We start from the raw sequence: 20,340 nt of genomic DNA, 5'->3' as shown, positions 1-20,340 counted from the left end.
CGAGCCGTGGCTGTGTGTTGCTAAGCTTGCAGATCCGCCGTTGGACCTGGCGTGCTTCTTGGCTCATTGAAGCATCCATGAAAATATGTTGGCACTGGAATACTGAAGGCCATACTGCACATGAGATACCCTAGGCAACAATCTACTGCTGGCAAATTGTAGGTTTGGAATGGATCACCCATGAAAAAATGCCAGTCCTGCCCTCCTGGAGGAAATTCTTGGCATAGGATGCACTTGTGGCAAATGGCTGGTAATACCACATTGGAGGACATGTTTGGCCTTTGGGAAGACAACTATAGCAATGTCATGGGACCATGCATGACAAACTTTGTCCCTTGACATATTAGACATATCTTTTGACCTAAGGGACCTCTATAGTGCAAGAGAAGCAGTATTAGGAACATTCTGGGACTGACATGGTGTATGTAATGTGTGGGAAAAAGGGGCCACCATGACAAAATGCTGGTCCTAGCAATGGAGGTAATTTTTGACATAAGGGGGGCACCCATAGGACACTTAAAAAACATAATTGGGTGAACTGATGGGGACTGACAGGGTTCAGCTTCGCACACCACAAAAGCACTTGAGTATTTAGTGAGTGTCTTTATAAAGCCTATGGCTTTTTAGCAAATTTATGTGAAAATTGTGCATTAAAATACACTAGTAAAGCCCATTTTCTTTCAACATTTTCCCTGGGGAGAGAAAACTCCACCCTCTGTTACCTCCTAGAAGAACATTTAATTGTAATTTTCAACTGTGTAACTTCAGCAATGTTAGAGTGTTATAGTGATGTAATCAGGATTAAGGTAATGGGACATAATTTCTTGGCATGATACTGGGTCAGAATCATATGAGGTCACTTCATATGACATCATTAAAAAGGGTATGTGGTGTCACTTCTGCCACCCCAAGGGTTTTGGTGAATTGACGTTCATGTGTACATGCTCTTTGAAGGAGGCACATTAATCCTCTGCACTACCGTAGAGGAGTCAAAGCTGCCGCTCTGCAAAATTCCTATCTCGCTCCAGCAGGTACAAAAATCACCAGAGTTATCTTGACACTTTTATTGTTGCCTGAAAACTGATGGATACACATGGAACTCGCAGTGCTTTTAAAACTGCTGCACTGCATTGTGCTGGTGGTGTCTGGGACACAACCATCTCCTAGTTTGGGTCAGGGTGGTTCTGGGGGCTTCCTTCGGGGTGCACCTCACCCCCTCCGGTTCATGAACACCGAGCCAAGGGGGCTCCCATGGCTGCAATCGGAGCAGACGGTGAGCAGAAAGACCGCAGAGAGCGCATCTAGCGGACATGTAAATGCAATAGAGCCTGACTGACTACCGGTTAGTGGCGTTAGAATAGAAGTATAATTGTAGCTTCCTTACTTCCGCAAAGTAGTGCTTGACAGTCACGTGCAGCCTATACAGCAGTTGCTTAAGACTTATTCAAGGGGCATGCCCAGTGTAACATGGATCCTGATTGGATCCGAGCTTGAGATGATCATTGGTTGCTCTTGTCCCTAGGTGGTAATCTGACAGCCTCCTCCAGAGACTAGAAATCAAAGTAGCTTCTGTGCGCCCTGCAGCAACCTTGGGTTTCGAATAAAGATTTTTGAACATAATAAACGGGCCTCCCATGTGTAAAGGTGGCTTCAGTGTGCACAATTGAGATTTATTAGACGGAAAGCGACAAGAACCAAAACAAAAAACCCAATAAATGTGGTTTACATTGTGGGGATGGAATACACTTATGCGTATGGGAGATTTAGAATCCCGTGGCATAGTTATGGTTCAGTGACATGAGCGAGGCTGAAAGGATTGGGAGGAGTGTAAGAGATTGTTGGTTGCTCTTCAGGCTTCTGAATTTTATCAGAGTTATTTATATTTTATTAGAACATTGGTATGTTGGGAGATCCATTGAAGCCAATGGAGTGCTCCCTGCTTCTATGGGCCGGTAAAGGCCCGCAGAGCAGCATTCCAATGTTTTACAAAGGCCTCTCAGAGCTCAAGGGGATTTAAATCCTCTAGAGTTTCGAGAGGCCTTTTTAAAATGTGTTAGAATATTCTGCTCTCTAGTGGCAGAATGTTCTTATAGTCTTAAAGCCTTTCGTAGCAGGGCTATACCGGCTATTAAAGTCCAATTCCCTTGTTAAAGTTCCTCGCCTTCAGCTCGGCCCTTTAACCACCAGTATAGCCCACTATGGTGGGCTAGAAGGCTAGAATATAAAAAAAAACTATTTATGAAGCAGAAACCTGAGCGCTTCTTTACGTGCATTACAGCCTTTTATTTTTCGAGTACAACAAGGGGCACTGGAAGCGTCGAGGAGGAATAAAAATACATTATTCATAGGGGCACAGCCAGGAGAGATTCAGGGAAGTGATACCGAGATGACCAGAGAACATGTTGCAAAGAAAACTAGAGAGAATGACAATGAGAATTGGTGGAAGAAAAAGAAAGTGGCTGAACCTTGAGCTTGAATGAAATAACGAATGGAAAAAAAGAGGACAAGAGACAATAAGCATTTGGTATGCAATCGGTCTCGCCTTTGGGACCTTATAAATATTTAACCATGCAGCACATGATCGCATATTACTGCAACATAGCCTGGCTTACATATTAAGAAATGTAAATTCTGGTTCATGTTCGGAAAATAATATTATCCGAATGTTTACAGCTGTGGTGTTATAGCAATGCAGATTTAAGGATGTTATATTATGTAGATAGGCCTACACAGTTTTGTTTAAACATTAGCATTGAAAGATGTGCCATTGCACAGAGATTGGTAACAAATTATAATAGGGTATATGTAGGGGTACTGCAGTACAACAGGACTTTCTTTAGGGGGAACAGAAGCAGAGAGGAATTTATCTTTAGCCATAGAGAACATTTCACAATACATGTGACAGTAAGCCAGGTGCGCAATGCCCATTGGGCGGAAAGGGCTTCAGCTCCCCCTCCCCCCGTCGTGTGGGTCAACCCGGGTTGAGACAGCTTCCCGTGCACACACACAGCCGCACCCGAGTACTTCACAGGTCTTTAAAAGACAATTTACTTGTTAACGAGGCTTTGTTGTGTTTTCACCCCTTCTTAGAGTCCCTGCATCTCCACTCTGCATATTGCTGGAAGAATCAGCCCCCGTAATTTTTAGTAGCCCCCTCGAAATGTGGCTCTAGTTGCGCCTCTGCAGTCAGCCTACTGAACTGCCCCAGAGCCAACCCTGGTGGCAGCATTGAATTATAAGCAGCAGGAGAGGCCTTTTCCCTGCTGCCAGTGGAGGGCGAGTACCTTACTGACCTCCGCTGAGTAAACTGTCTGTTCAATCTTTGGCAAACAAGTCTTTCGCAGCATCCCATGTGTGTGGCCCTGCAAAGGTGTGGGGCAATATGAGCGGAGTAGAATGCGCTAGGAAAGGTTATCCCATTGATGTCCGTGAGCTCAATGGAATCCATAATGGGATCTCAGCGGCGGAGTATAAAATGGAGGTTAAAGGTGGCCGGCCAGATGGGCAATTGGCAGCATTCCTGGAGCTTTTGTGTTCAGCAAGACAACAACTGAGGGCAGTGTTTCCTTGAGAAGGACAAGTATAGCAAGTTTTCCCTTTTCCAGTTAAGGCTGCCTGTCCTTTTGTTTCCATGTTCTGGGTCTCTCTCTCAGCAGGAGATTCCCACACCATTTTACTTACATACGCACACGTAAAGACAATGACTACCAGTAGGAACCACAATTAGAATTGACCAATCCTGTCTGGAAACAAAGTATACGAAGGGGACTGAACTCATAAGTTTGTGGTCAGGTACTTCTTACTGACCTGAGCTGCTCATCAACCCACAGGGTACACTGGGAGAAATGGCCGGGTTGCCAGAGAAGATTGTTTGCCAAACATCACAGCGGAGAGCCCTGCTTGAGGGAAGACGGTCAGTGTTTTTGGGCCACCCATCGCTTGCCATAGAGCTGTGCACCACTTCGAACTGAACCACGACTAGCTGTGTCCAGGCTCAGTGCTTCACCTGTGCCAGCAGATTTATGTGCATCTCGTGACCTTTGACACCCACTAGGGTGACTGTGACACAGACTTTGGAGTGTAACCTTTAGGAACATCTGTTGTGCCCCATCCAATCACACCTCACCAGTACAGAAGACTCCTGGGAGAGCTCTTGTTCCGTCTCGGTGGCAAATTTGTTTGGGCCCGTTGCAGCGGTGAGAACAGCTGCAACTGCGCCGAAGCTCGACTGCAAGTGATCTGCAATGTTGAGAGTTGTTTGGGAAGAGGCTGCCTGACAGTGGCTCTCTTTCCTAGTCTAAAGACATTAGCACAGCATAACTTGTATTTGTAAAGTGGTATCTTGGCTGAATAACAGATGTTTATTCAGGGCCATAGCCACAGAGGACCTAGCGGGGCCTGGCACACCAAAATTCATGTTTGGCCCCCCTAAAAATCACAGGCCCTAATTAATTTCAAGGCGATTTCTTAATTAGGGCTGTGGGGCTCCGCCCACCTTCACATGCTTTGCAACATACATTGTACATTTTAACAGTAACTCGCGCAGAGAGTACAAATAAACTAATACAGAATGCAAGGCTGCCTTACACTCGCATGTAGTGAATGTCAGTCAGCCTCGCCCCCCCCCCCCCTTCTCCGTGTGTTTCTCAGCCCGGCTGCAGCTGTGGCTCGGTGGGCGGTGTCTGGCCTGGAGTCATATCTCCGTCTCACTCTAGTTTTACACAGATCTTTAACATATCATATAGATGTCTTGTGTGAACTAGTTTACCTGTTAAATCACCTGTCCAAAACAAAAATACCAGCCATTTGTTGTTTCAATGATCTGCCAAGGCCTCGCCTTGACGCTAAATGGAGCTGTAAATAAAATGGTGTATATTAATTTGTAACATGACATTTCTCTCTTTGTTTCCTTTTGTTTAATTAAAGTTAAACTGCTATTATTAGTCATACATCATGAATGCTGCCCTAGGGGCACATTTGAAAGTGCTTTCTATTTATATTTGCCGTTTGCTTTAAAAATCATTAATCAGCACAAAACCATAAAAAGCATGTTAATATAAAAATCAAAGGGTGCGGTGCATAAATAGGTAAGTTAATAAATAAGTATATTTGCTGTTTGAAGTATACACGGATTAGAACGAAAAATAACAGCTTGGTGATTTTGCTTCTTTTTTGTATTGGCTGGGACATCAAAATACCAGGGATGATGGAGGAAGATTTCGTATAAAGAAACTTGCTTGTATTCAACCCTCTCAAAATAACATATAAGTTATTAATCAACATGTTTTTTAATTACTAATAATTACACCACACAACATTTTTAGCATCTAGGGAAAGCTTGCGTATGTATTTTTACTAACAGTAACCCGAATGCATTAAAATGGCCGCCGAAAACGCGGGAACTCTTCTGCGCATGCGTCTGCCACTTCTACGTGGTGTGAAGTATCTTTCGCTTGGTGGGAAATCTTTGCAGCTGTGCAGTAGTATTAAAGATGGCCACATCAGAGAAAAAGGTCATCTCGGAGCAGAGAAAAAGGTCATCTCGGAGCTCCAATATGGGTTCCGAAAGGGATTAGGGACACAGGAACAATGCTTAAACCTGTCTCTATTGGTCTCTAAATACACTGTGGCCAAAATAGGGGACCTGTTCGTTACCTTTGTTGACCTTAGCTCCGCATTTGATTGTGTGGACCACGCGCAGCTCTGGTCAACATTAGAACACATTGGGGTTGATCCAATCATTATCACATTCATAAAAGAATTATACAGAGATGCCGGGGCTAGAGTGAGGTTCGGGACCCAGGGGCAATGTACTCAAAAATTTGCCATAAATAGATGGGTTAGGCAAGGTTGCATACTTGCGCCCCTGCTGTTTCGTTTTTACATAAACTCCATCACAGAGAATCTAATAAACCTGCCAAGCGACTACCCAGCTGTCAATGGTAGGCCTGTACCCATTCTTTTATATGCCGATGACGCGGCAATTATGTCTAGGACAAAGGTAGGCTTGCAGAGAGCTGTAACTGAATTTTCATCCTACATGGGTAAAAGAAACCTGAAGGTGAATATCTCTAAAACTTTCTCCATGTCCTGCTCCCAAAAAAATAAGAGACCACAATGCTCAATATATCTGGAGCAGCAAAAAATTGCGATCACGGATACCTTCTGCTACCTGGGCGTTGTCTTTGATAGGAGAGGAAGGTGGAAACGTGCAGTATCAGCCAGGAAACTTGCCTTCAGCCGTGCCATAGGGGCCCTACGAACCTTCGCAGCCAAAATTGGGGGTAAACCTATCACTGAGATGTTAAAGATCTACCGGGCAAAGTGTATGGCAACGGCCACCTATGGAGCAGGTCTAAGGGGCTTCGATAATGTGTCCTCACTACAAACCTGCGAGAACATTTTTATTTGCTACTTACTAGGCGTGCACAAAACCACTTTGACTTTTATGATCCACATTGAGACCGGCCTCAAATACCTCAGTGACATTATAAAGTTATCACCTTGTCTGCTTTGGCATAAAATTTGGACTACAGTGGAATGCCAATTGAACAGAGACCTCATCAAAGACTGCTTGACTTTGGATGGCGCATCAAAAGTCAAATGGCTACGACACGTTCAGACGATGTTCTCTAACATTGGACACCCCAAATTTTATGATGATCCAGAGTCTCTAGAAACCTTGTCTAGGCTGGCCCTCAAAAAACTTTTAATTACACACCTAGAAAGTGCCAGATGGAACATTGAGAAACTTAAAGGCACTACCCTGAGCTATCAGCAAATTACCGAAGGTCTACAACTTTATCTCAGGATTGAAACTGCACCCTACCCTCGCATGCTCCTTACTAGGCTACGCTTGGGGACCCTCTTTCGCATGGTCACTTTACCAAAACAGAACGATTGGGCCTCTTTGAAACTAATTTGCCCATGCGATGATCATTCAACACAAAGTAACATCCATATCATGTTCTTTTGTAACCTGTACACCACCCCGAGGAAACTGTTCCTTTTACCACTACTCAAACGCTGGGGGATAAGAACATGTAAAACTGCATATTTGAAATTACTGTTGCTAGATGATGAGTATGTTATCTTTGTTGTTTCTCGCTTTTTAATGTCAGTGATGAAATACAGAAACTCAATGACTTAAGTATCACACGTTCAAATTAACTAAACACTGCAATATGAGGCCTTTCGTCCAAATGTCTACTGCAGACTTTTAATCCCTGGAAAAATGTTTTATATACTTTTTGTAAATTTTGCTTATGTGAAAATTGTTTTTAGATCCATTGCATAAACTGTACTTGTACGCTTTTATGATTTTTTGATAAATCGAATAAAGCTTATTTGATTTGATTTGATGGCCACATCATGTCTCACACACTTGTGCACCTGCTCTAACTAAACCTTGTTTGTTCTGCCTAACTATTATTGCTATAGTTAAAATAAAGTAATGGGAATAGAGTAGAGATAAGTGGTATACAGTGCATTCAATTATTTTTGCATTCTAATGTGTCTCTCTTTGACTTTATTGTTAGCTCACATTTGGGCCTGAAGAGTAACTTGCAACACCATTTTGAAAACTGCACTGCGCATTACTCAAAGTATCAAGAGTCCTCAAGCCATGACATTGAACTAATGCCAACGACAGTCTTGCCTGCGATGCGCCTGGGAATCTAACCTCATGAAATCTCCAGAGGAAGAGACAATATAAATTGCTATATTTTGTATGTCATTTTGCTACAGTAATGCGGATGGAATAAAAATCATGGGAAAGTAAATTAAGGGTGGGAACATTGGTCAAGTTTAATGGAAATTATCTCATACTGGTACGGTGTGATGACCTCTCCTCACTTTTCTGACCAATCAAATCAAGGGAATACACGAATTTGCAACACAGGGGGGTGGTACATTGCCCTGGAAAATGGTATAACTAAGGTAGGCTTGGCTAGTTAGATTGTCAAACTTGTCACAGACCTGTCACTGACCCAACGTAGGCTGGAGGAGATCGAGAGCATGTTCAGGTTACCTGAGACCACCAGACCCGCCTGTGGGTAAGTAGCTTGCATGGATTTAACGAGTGCTTTCAAGGTCAAACTTTTCTCTAGTTTTTTCTTGGATGCCGGATGTATATAGATGTTACAGATAACCAATGACCGAAGATCTTGGGTATCCTGTTGTCCTAAACTAGAGACAGGCGGAAGCGTGATTTTAATACATTGGATCCATGTTTGACCTGTGTTGATTGACTTATACGACCATGGGATGCTGGTGTTCAAATAGATCGATAGGCCTCCAGCTTCCCTGCCCAATAGGCCTCTTTTAATGGCATGTTGTTGAATTTCTTTGAAGCCATTTATGTGATCCGATGAGGTTGACCAGGTCTCTTGGAATAGTACAATGTCAAATTGTTTGAGGAATACTTTTAATTCTACGTAATTTGTTTTAACTCCCAATCCGTTTATATTCCAAGAGCATATCTTCAGATTCGGTTTTCATGCTTCATCCATCTTATTGTCCACTGGGCTTGCCATTGGAGGTAGGACTTTCCGTGCCTCTCCGGAAACTCCTGACCAACCTTGATGGAGGATCCGTAAGTTGGTCCATTCTCCCTTACTACTGTCCGAGCAGCCGACTGCACCCCGGAGTATTCCACTGTCGGACTGTGATCTTACCTCTGCCAGCGTGGATAACGGCCCGGGTATCTTTCGATTTCAACCGGTCTTATCTCGATTCCCCATTTTGCGAACTCTTCTCTGTGTTGCCAAAATTCTTTGGCTTTCAAGGGATCCTTCCATGTTGTGACTGTCATCTCTCTCCTATTTGCGTTTGGAATTGTTTTGAATTCGATGCTTTCAATGTGGTTTGTGTTCAAGTGTTTCAATGTTTCAATAGAATTAGTAAGTTTTAAAATGGCGCTCCGATTGTCCTGCTTCCCCCTGGAACTATAGTGTGGGATAAGTTCGTAGGCAAGTACACCAGCTGGATAAGATGCATCTGACTCTTCTTTTGGCGCCACCTGCCTGATTATGGTAGATTTTGGATTGTCAGCTCAGTAGCCCTGATGTGAAGAATTGGTCTGGGCTACTGGCTCGTTCTCAAATACTGGTTGAGGGAGGCTTGGGCGCTCTGATCCTTCTGTTAGGACTCTTTGTTGCGGCGCATTGGCCAGCAAATTTTCTTTATGTGACGTGACCAACTTTGTGAAACAATGTGAGATCGTTTTTTGTTCTGTTTGAGTCTTCTGCAGAGGTAGACCGACCCCCAGTTGCATTTTTGTCTTTTCTTGCGCTGGATTGTGGACTCTATGGGTACTTTAGTGTTTATTTAATGTTGCTAACTGTACCGGAGTTGGGCGGGAAGGGTGCAGACAAATTTCCCCTTTGTCTTCCTGGGCCTTTGTACATGACTCTTTGCCCTTCTTACTCAACACGAAAAAGGAGGAGAGGGTCAAAATGTTTAGACTCTACCACCCCAGACCCCCAAGGACCTCAAATGTACACACAAGGGGGGTGTATAGAGTGTGGAAAAAAGACCAAAACCAAATTCCCATAAGGCAAATTGCTCAATTTGGAAAAACTGCCCTCACTCACATACCGAAGTATGTGACATACTTCATCATCGGGCCTGCTTACAATACGCCCTGGTGTAGCCACACTCAGGACGGAGCATAGGGGAGGGGGGAAAAAATAATAAAATCCACTTGACAAGACGTACAACCAAATAAGTTCAACGCATACAACACATAACATAAATGTGGTGTGAGCCGTGCAAACACCCAGTGACAGAAACTGATAGTGCGACTAATGGTGCAGTATAATGGAAGTGATTAAAACTGATTAAGGGTGCCAACCAAAAGAGTCTCTTTATTATACGTCCCTTGGTACCCCTACCAGGATTAAAAGACAAAAAGGGGATGGGAAATGCCTTGATGAGATAGTAAGGTATCTCAAGACTTCCCCCCTACCACTGCTTGAGTCAACATGTTTCGACCGCTTGAAATGTGCCTCTATGGGTCACCTCGGTCTTCTTCAGGACTGTTGCAATCAGTGCCACTCCCGGTCCTCCCGTAATTCGGTCGATGGACCCCAAGATTAGAGTATGTCTGTTCAGATCCGTACCCGTCCAAGGTTATGTGTGGAGACTGATCCCAGTCTTGCGGGAATACATTCACTGCGGGAGGATAAACAGAAAGGCACCAGTTGTCTTTATCACTCTCTGTCTATCCCTCTCTTCATACCAAGTCTCCTGTCAATGATGCTTATGTGATGAACAAATATACCTAATTGAGCAGTGTCAATGCACCTGCTAATACTTCATCCCCCGATTTAGGATAGTGCCCCATGGGTGTTTGAAACAGAACACCCATCTACTCGTATGTTCATAGCATCGAGATTTCCTAAAACAATGACACCATGTGCAATCCCACCTATTACACACATCTCCACATGTCTGGTAATTAGCCTGAGCACTCCACCTGTATCATTAAAGCATACTGCCTATCAAAATCCTTGTATGTACATAGATTACTCTTTCTTTTATTTTATTTATTTGTATTTTACCTCTGCTCACTCACCGAGTTTATGAACTCCATAAACCCGAACTGGTGTCTGGCAGGAGGGTCCACAAAGAACACAACCTGAAAGATAGTAAAGCGGAAGGCAAAGGTTGTCAACAGATCGCCCGCGTACACGGGATCAACAAGGGACTGTCTCACCACCAGATTTCCCCATTCTGATCACGCATGTCCAGCCTCTTAGGTAAATTAATGTCCGTGCAGTCCCACCCTTAGACCCCTCCTTACTGTTCCGAAGGTGCACCCGTCCTGTATGTCTGCAATCCGTGACACCGCGCAGATGGTAGGCGCGGCGTCACTAAGATGTTTAAAACCCGGCAGCAAACCAGATCGTCCCACGTGATCTCGCCGTCACCCCAGCGTTGACATCATGACGTCAGGCGCTAGGAGCGTAAGGCGTGTTTGAGCTGCTTGGGAAATGTAGTTATCAAACGTCCCTCTCGCTCTGTCCTGCACATTCTATATGCACATCGATGTTTGAATGGATACAAGCGCTTGCCGCTAATGTATTCGTTTTGCACCTTTCTAGACTGGAGACCTCCGATCAATTTAGAAAAAAGCTCTCAATTATATGATTACGTTTAATGTGCAAATGTGCAGAATAAATGAAGGAAACAAACTCTCTTCCTAAGTCAAAGGCATAACACAATAGCACAGATAGAGGAGCCCCTCTGGTTCATAAGTACAGTCTATTCTCTGCTTAGTGTTTGCCATGGAATATCGTCATTGAGTCCCACCAGATGACTCCTCAGCCGATATACCGATCTCTGCTCCCGTTGGAGCAACACCCTCTGTTCGTTGGTTTGGTACCTGCCTAATTGGACCTTTTCAATCATGGTTCATCTCAGGTCTTCAATACTGTGTCCAGCCTCTTGAAAATGTGAGGTGAGTTTAGTGTTCATCTTGCCACATTTTATTGTGCTCCGGTGTTCTGTTATCCTCACTCGCACCTTCCTACTCGTCATCCCCACATACCTTTTCTGACATGGGCATGTGATCAGGTAGATGACTCCCTGGGAATTGCAGTTGGTATGTGATCGCTGTTCCCAGGGTCAATGGATTTTGTATTGTTCGTAAGGTGGCAAACACTGCATGACCCACACTGAGTGTGGCCAATCAAATTGGGTAGGCCTGGTAAAGTGATTGCTTCCCTTACTACACCCAGGTCCCTGGGTCTCGTATGGATTAGAAGATCCTTCAAATTCTGACTGCGACGGAAGGAGAAGAGGGGTGTCTCGATGTTCATGTCTCCTGTATTCAGTATCTTCCAGTTCCTTAGAACTAGGCGTTTTATTTGTTGAGACGCTGTGGTAAAGGTTGACACGAACACCGGTTTCTTAGTTTGGGGTCGCATTGTATTGGAAAGTAAAGAGTCTCGATTCGCATTCAGTGCTCTTTTCTTGGCCCTCTTGATGACACTGGATGGATAACCCCGCTGCTGAAATCTTTGCCCTTCTTTCCATTCACTGTTAATTCTATTGCTGGATTTTGTTTTATGGTGCTGGCCAGTGAGGGCTCTTGGTACTGGTACCTATTGAGCAATGCTGTTACTTGTTTTCCTTATTGCTTGTTTTGTCCAGCTTTCCTCAAGAGCTTACGTTCACGTTTTGTCAAAGAGTTTGTTTGTTTTGGTTGCCCATTGGTTAGTGGCCCTGGGTCTTGACTACCTTGATTGGCTAGATCATCGGTGAAAGTGGGTTGAGGTTGAATGTTTTTAGAGGTTACTATCTCAGTGTTTAAAAAGGTATCTGTGGTGCTTCCTCCCTTTGGATCCTCAATTGTAACCTCGCTGGTCGAAATGTCCCCACTTGTTGTACATATCAGGGGATTGGGGGCATTTCCTGCACAAGGATCTTCAATGATTGTGTAATGCTTGTTTGTATTGTTTCTTACCTCTGACAAAATGTCTGTTAATATGGTTGGCAGGACTGCAAGATGATTCATTGTTTCAAAACACTGGCATTCATGGAATATAGTGTGCGGGTCTTTCTGCACCATTTCGATTAGGGAATTAAACTCAGTTATTTTTCTATCTATTCCTACTACGTGAGATGCCAAGGTTTGCAAAAGGTCAATCTGTAACTCTAATTTTTCTGAGTGTTGGGGTAAGGCTGACGAGATGGTTTCCATGATGCCTATAAATGGAGTCCATAATGGGGCCTGTTCTGAAAGAAAAAAGTCCGATTGGTTGCCACCGGCTTGGGGACTGTGCCAGGCTTTGTCCTCTGGTTTATTCCGAACGGCATCTTGTGAGACACCTTCCGGACCTATTCCCGGAGTTGATGTTTGTTTGTACATTAATTTCTGGGACTCTGGACCTTTTGGTGAAGTTTGATTGGCGAAAAGACAGTGTGATGGAGGTAAGCATCTCCTAGTGGGCTTGTTGATGGTTTTCCTGTGACCTCATTGCAAATTATTGAGCTGTTCTCACTTGAGCGGTCGGGTGCTGTGTTCTTAAACCTGCTGGAGATTTTAATGTTTTATCATTCTTAGCTAGCTCCTCGTTAATTATTGGGCTTTCCTAGATTATATGCGCATTGCCGATCAACTGTTCGCCCTGTATCCTTTCTGTGAATTCTGTAACTAATGCCCCTGTCCCACGAGTCACTGACAGCCGTTCCTGTGAGTGATAAATGATCAGCCCCTGGATCAAGCCCCGCAGTACATAAGAATGGATCCTGGTTTAATAAGCCCGGCTTCGCTGACACATTTAGGGTTTTTTCCTCCGGTAGGACCGATGGTTCTGGGCCCATTTCCTTTTGGGCATTGGGGTTATTTGTCACTTCTCTAATGTTTATTTGCACTTTAACTGTTACTTTGTTAGTATTTCTTTTGGGGGTTATCCAGGGACTTTGGCTGGTGTCTTGTAAAGTGTTACTCTGTGGTTGCGGGGCTTTTGTTAGCACGCCCACTGACTGGGACATTCTATTGTTGCTTACAGCGGTCTTAAATGTCTGTGCTTGCCGCAACGAAGGCGTCAAAGGCGTCGGAGGTACCGTAGATGAAGAAGGTAAAAACGATGAGGAAGGTGTAGAAGAAATTAAAAAGTCTTTGATCTTGGCGTTTTTAAGGCCTGGAATTGTCTTTTGTGTCTTTTGAGTCTTGTCGATAAGAGTTCTGACATTCGGGTCAAGCCCCTCTGCTAATTCTTCATCGAAAGAATAGCTTGCACCTTCACTCATGATTCTGCGTTGTTGTTGACTTCTTTTGTGTTTAATTGGCTCTGTTCTAACTCTTCCCGATCTCATGATGGGGAGTTAGTGCGAGTTAATGCAAGTTGGTGCGAATGCGGGTGCAGGTGATTGATATGCCTGCGCCCCCTCTATTTCCGCCTTTCTGCCTTGCCGCATCACGGCCTGGGAGGTTAAGCTCTCCCCCTGAGCTTTCCACTGATGTTGACTTGTGTCCTTGCTCCGCGCAGCTTCCCCAGTGCAACTACTCGCTACTAGCTGCGTGCTGCGGACTGCGGGCTCAGGCGTGAGAAGTCTTGCATTGGCAGTGTACGTAATACGCAATACGTGAGGAAATCAAATGTAATTATGAATTGTGTGTTTATGGTGTTTGTGAATTTTTGTGTGGCTGCTGACCACTAACCTGACTCTGCCTTCGTCCGGCAATGCAGTCCTGTCCTGTTCTTTGAGCCTCTGAGGAGGAGCCTCGACTCGCCGCTTTCTCCAACTTTCTCCACCTCTGCCACTGCTGCTCACCGTGTCAGTGCATCTCCGCGCCTCCACGTCAGTGGCAGCAAACTGGCGGGCGCCGCCGTTTCCACTGTAAATGCAGCTTCTCGCGCCACACAACCGCCTTGAAAACTGTGGCGCCTCTATGGAGCTGGGATAACCCCCTGCTCTGGCACTACAACCCGGCGCTGGCGCAGCAAAGGCTCGGGCTTGGTGGACCAGATTCGATCGGTCACCGAGGCTGAACAAGCTGAGCAGGGCGAGCTCCCCTCGCCACAGCCTCCGCTTCGGCAGCCGCAACAGCGGCAGCGGCCACGGCGGAGATGTCTTTCAGCTGTTCAATTATGGTTTGTGCTCTGGCATTGGCTGCTACAATCGCAGCTTAAGTTCCTTCAAGTTGTGGTATAGTTCATTAGAACTGACGCGGGTGAAAACGGGGGCTGTGGCAGCGGGCTACGGGCTTCTTGTGGGCTGTAAGCACGCCACTCTGCCTGCGACCCTTACTCTGCTCCGCTTCTGCTCCGCTCCTCTCTCCTCTCCCGCCGCTCGTATCGTAACTCCCGAATTTCGTAGAGAAACCTGCATCACATTTTGCGATGCAGGGCGCGCTACGAAAATTGTTTTATTAATTAAATTGTTTACTTACCTTCAATTATCCATACTCCGGTTTTTAGCAACTGCCCACCCTGCCCCTCTCCCACCCCCACCCCGCCTCTCTGCCCCACTGAAACACCCTCTACGGGCCGCGGCTGGTACACATATAAATAAATAAAACGATTTTCGTTGTGCGCACTGCATCGCATTTGGGGATGCAGTGCACGCAACAAAATTAGTTTTATTTATTTACCACCACGTCATCATACTCCAGCTCCTGCACTTACTCGCAAAACATGCTGTAACAACTGCCCTACCACATACCCAACACTATTGCTCTTTTACACAGACCACACACACACCACCGGAACTCGGACACACGACTTTTCCTGGCAAGAAAGAACATGTGTCTTCCAACTTTGACAAACTCCATCTGCAGATAAAAACAATGAAATTACTAGTTATACAGTGCCCTGTGGTTCTTAGGGAGGGAGAAGCAGCAGGGGCGGCTGTGGTTCTTATGGACAGAGAAGCAGCAGGGGTGGCTGTGGTAACTATGTAGAGAGAAGAAGCAGGGGCGGCTGTTCTTATGGACAGAGAAGCAGCAGGGGCGGCGGTGGTTCTTATGGACAGAGAAGCAGCAGGGGCGGCTGTGGTTCTAATGGACAGAAAAGCAGCAGGGGGTGGCTGTGGTACTTATGGACAGACAAGCAAAGGGGGCGGTTGTGGTTCTTATTGACAGAGAAGCAGCAGGGGCGGCTGTGGTTCTTATGGAGAGAGAAGCAGCAGGGGCGACTGTGGTTCATATGGACAGAGAAGCAGCAGGGAGCTGCTGTGGTTATTATGGACAGAGAATCAGCAGGGGTGGCGCTGTGGTTCTTATGGAGAGAGAGGCAGCAGGGGGTTGCTGTGGTTCTTATGGAGAGAGAGAAGCAGCAGGGGGTTGCTGTGGTTCTTATGGAGAGAGAAGCAGCAGGGGGCGGCTGTGGTTCTTATGGACAGAGAAGCAACAGGGGGCGGCTGTCGTTCTTATGGACAGACTAGCAACAGCTGGCGGCTGTGGTTCTTATGGAGAGAGAAGCAGCAGGGGGGGTGTTGTGGTTCTTATGGAGAGAGAAGCAGCAGGGGGTTGCTGTGGTTCTTATGGAGAGAGAAGCAGCAGGGGGCTGCTGTGGTTCGTATGGACAGAGAAGCAGCAGGGGCGGCTGTGGTTCTAATGGACAGAGAAGCAGCAGGGGGTGGCTGTGGTACTTATGGACAGACAAGCAAAGGGGGCGGTTGTGGTTCTTAGGGACAGAGAAGCCGCAGGGAGCGGTTGTGGTTCTTATGGACAGAGAATCAGCAGGGGCGCTGCTGTGGTTCTTATGGAGAGAGAGAAGCAGCAGGGGGTTGCTGTGGTTCTTATGGACAGAGAAGCAGCAGTGGGTGGCTGTGTTTCTTAGGGACAGAGAAGCAGCAGGGGGCGGCTGTGGTTCTTATGGACAGAAGCAGCAGGGGGCGGCTGTGGTTCTTATGGACAGAGAAGCAGCAGGGGGCGGCTGTGGTTCTTATGGACAGACTAGCAACAGCTGGCGGCTGTGGTTCTTAAGGAGAGAGAAGCAGCAGGGGGTTGCTGTGGTTTTTATGGAGAGGGAAGCAGCAGGGGGCTACTGTGGTTCTTATGGAGAGAAGCAGCAGGGGGCGACTGTGGTTCTTATGGAGAGAGAAGCAGCAGGGGGCGACTGTGGTTCTTATAGACAGACAAGCAACTGTGGGCACTGCAGGGGGCAGCTGTGGTTCTTAGGGAGAGACAAGCAGCAGGGGGTTGCTGTGGTTCTTATGGAGAGAGACTCAGCAGGGGGCGGCTGTGGTTCTTATGGACAGAGAAGCAGCAGGGGGTGGCTGTGGTTCTTATGGACAGACTAGCAACAGCTGGCGGCTGTGGTTCTTATGGAGAGAGAAGCAGCAGGGGGGTGCTGTGGTTCTTATGGAGAGAGAAGCAGCAGGGGGTTGCTGTGGTTCTTATGGAGAGAGAAGCAGCAGGGGGCTGCTGTGGTTCGTATGGACAGAGAAGCAGCAGGGGCGGCTGTGGTTCTAATGGACAGAGAAGCAGCAGGGGGTGGCTGTGGTACTTATGGACAGACAAGCAAAGGGGGCGGTTGTGGTTCTTATTGACAGAGAAGCAGCAGGGGCGGCTGTGGTTCATATGGACAGAGAAGCCGCAGGGAGCGGCTGTGGTTCTTATGGACAGAGAATCAGCAGGGGCGCTGCTGTGGTTCTTATGGAGAGAGAAACAGCAGGGGGTTGCTGTGGTTCTTATGGACAGAGAAGCAGCAGGGGCGGCTGTGGTTCATATGGACAGAGAAGCAGCAGGGGGCGGCTGTGGTTCTTATGGACAGAGAAGCAGCAGGGGGCGGCTGTGGTTCTTATGGACAGAGAAGCAGCAGGGGGTGGCTGTGGTACTTATGGACAGACAAGCAAAGGGGGCGGTTGTGGTTCTTATTGACAGAGAAGCAGCAGGGGCGGCTGTGGTTCATATGGACAGAGAAGCCGCAGGGAGCGGCTGTGGTTCTTATGGACAGAGAAACAGCAGGGGGTTGCTGTGGTTCTTATGGACAGAGAAGCAGCAGGGGCGGCTGTGGTTCATATGGACAGAGAAGCAGCAGGGGGCGGCTGTGGTTCTTATGGACAGAGAAGCAGCAGGGGGTTGCTGTGGTTCTTATGGACAGAGAAGCAGCAGGGGCGGCTGTGGTTCATATGGACAGAGAAGCAGCAGGGGGCGGCTGTGGTTCTTATGGACAGAGAAGCAGCAGGGGGCGGCTGTGGTTCTTATGGACAGAGAAGCAGCAGGGGGAGGCTGTGGTTCTTATGGACAGACTAGCAACAGCTGGCGGCTGTGGTTCTTATGGAGAGAAGCAGCAGGGGGTTGCTGTGGTACTTATGGAGAGAGAAGCAGCAGGGGGCTACTGTGGTTCTTATGGAGAGAGAAGCAGCAGGGGGCGGCTGTGGTTCTTATAGACAGACAAGCAACCGTGGGCACTGCAGGGGGCGGCTGTGGTTCTTAGGGAGAGAGAAGCAGCAGAGGGCGGCTGTGGTTCTTAGGGAGAGACAGGCAGCAGGGGGTGGCTGTGGTTCTTAGGGAGAGACAGGCAGCAGGGGGTGGCTGTGGTTCTTATGGAGAGAGAAGCAGCAGGGGGTTGCTGTGGTTCTTATGGAGAGAGACGCAGTAGGGGGCGGCTGTGGTTCTTATGGAGAGAGACGCAGCAGGGGGCGGCTGTGGTTCTTATGGACAGAGAAGCAGCAGGGGGTGGCTGTGGTTCTTATGGACAGAGAAGCAGCAGGGGGCGGCTGTGGTTCTTATGGACAGAGAAGCAGCAGGGGGAGGATGTGGTTCTTATTGACAGACTAGCAACAGCTGGCGGCTGTGGTTCTTATGGAGAGAGAAGCAGCAGGGGGTTGCTGTGGTTCTTATGGAGAGAGAGAAGCAGCAGGGGGCTACTGTGGTTCTTATGGAGAGAGAAGCAGCAGGGGGCGGCTGTGGTTCTTATAGACAGACAAGCAACTGTGGGCACTGTGAGAAGGTGGCCTGATATGCAGTGCTCACTATTCTAGTGATCACTATGTATCAGTCCAACAACCCTTATTGATGATTGGTTGTAAGTCAACCTTATAGACCAGCTATCCTAGTAGCATGGATACGAGCAGTCTAAGGCTAAAGACTCGAGAGGGCGTGTTAAGCCAGCTGTTTACCACACATATACCCCTTGAATACCAAGTGAAAGGACACCACACAAGTGCTATGAAAATAAACAAGATATTTATTAAGAATCACAACAGCCCTGTACTCTTTATGAGGACGGGGTACTAAGCACAAAACAAAACTCTTACGAAAATACTTAAGTTAGCACAGTATATACAAATGCCCGAGGGGCACGGGAAACCATATACTCTGAAAGTGGAATGGGAAGTTACTAGCAGGTAAGTACAGTACTAATAGGCTTAGGAATCGCTAGGACTTGACTATAGAATCTTCAGATTACTTCTAGGAGGCCTAGGGGACTCGGGTGCAGAGTGTGCACTCTCACGCGTGATGCGGGACAAAGTCTATGGTAGCTAGTAATGACAAAGTTAGTGTTCTCGGGCGAACCCGACCTGGTAGGAGGAAAACGAAAGTGGATCCTGACCCTTGGATAGTGAGGCTATGCTGGGGCACCGAAATGCCGAAGTTACCTAGCCCAGGGGCTGCAGCTGCATAGGTCTCAAAAGACGTCGGGAATCCTCGTAGACGGACCAGGAGCCTGGAAGAAAGAAGTTGCTGGCAGGCGACCAGTGAAGAAAGTTCGATGGATCCAAGCCTGGATCGAAGGAAGATGACACCTGAAAGCAGAGGGGACCAAGTTCGAGACTACTAGCCAGTAGTCAGGTGGCACCAGGAGGGCACCGGATGGTAGTCACCTCGACTAGGTGAGTGGGTGACGCTGTGCTCGCAGACCTCACAGACCAGGAGGCGTTGTCGGCAACCAGGATGGAGGAGCGAGCTGTCCCACGATGGATGAAGCTGTCGGCGTCGCTGGACCCAGGATTGGGCAACAAAGCCTTGGCAAATTCAAGCCCACGCGGTGGACTCAAAATGGCGTCTGGAGTGGACCAGGAGGGTCCGGGGTGCCTCTCTTGAAGAAGGAAGCAAGGGCCAGTCTGGAGCAACCAGACCAGCAGCAGTGATGTCGTCGGGCGTGGGGAAGAAGGCCACAAGCCAGCCGGCTAGTAGCCACACAGCGCGGTGAGCACGCAAAAGCAGAAGGGCCCCACGCAGATCGTGGAGATGCTGGAGGGCTGATCTTCGGTGCTGGAGCTGCTCAGGGTTGGGGCTTCTCGTACCCCAAAGCACTCACCAGTGGAGCACACGGTGGGCTTGTTGCAAAGAAGTCGTGCAGTCTTGGCGATCGTCGGTCCCTCGAGGTCTCGTCGCACTCACAGTTCTCAGCTTTGCTGTAGAGGTGAGTAGAGGTCAGAGGTGCCAGGGAAGCCGGGTCTCGTCGAGCTGGGTCGTCGGATTCGTGAAGAAGGACTTGCAGCAGACCGCAGTGTTCTTAGGATGGTGCCTGCGGATGCAGGGTGACTACTCCTTAGCCACAAGGGAGAATCTTGAAGAAGAAATCTTGATGTCCTTTCGTAGAATGTCGTGTCTTGATTCCAAAGATGATCTAATTTGAACAGGGGGCCCGCTCCTATCTTTATACTAAAAAAGGGGGCTGACCCGGTGACTAGGTCCTGCCTATGGGTGGGACTAGGAGGGGGGTGGTTACACCCCTCTGCCATGCCGGACTTTCCCCAGGCCAGGGGCTGGTGTGCCCCTGGAACTGGTTCTGACCGGCCTATGCGTAGTGAGCACCGGGGTGCCACTCAGCAGTCACCTTCCTGAAAAGCCCTGCCTACCCAGGATACACAAAACCATGTCTGGGACGGTGCTAGCACCGCCCCTGACAGGAAACCCTTTGTCCAGGCTCCCCT

This window comes from Lissotriton vulgaris, unplaced genomic scaffold (assembly GCF_964263255.1).
Source record: "Lissotriton vulgaris unplaced genomic scaffold, aLisVul1.2 SCAFFOLD_921, whole genome shotgun sequence".
NCBI lineage: Eukaryota > Metazoa > Chordata > Amphibia > Caudata > Salamandridae > Lissotriton > Lissotriton vulgaris.
The sequence above is the reverse complement of the archived record's forward strand: the minus strand, read 5'-3'. Positions refer to the sequence as shown.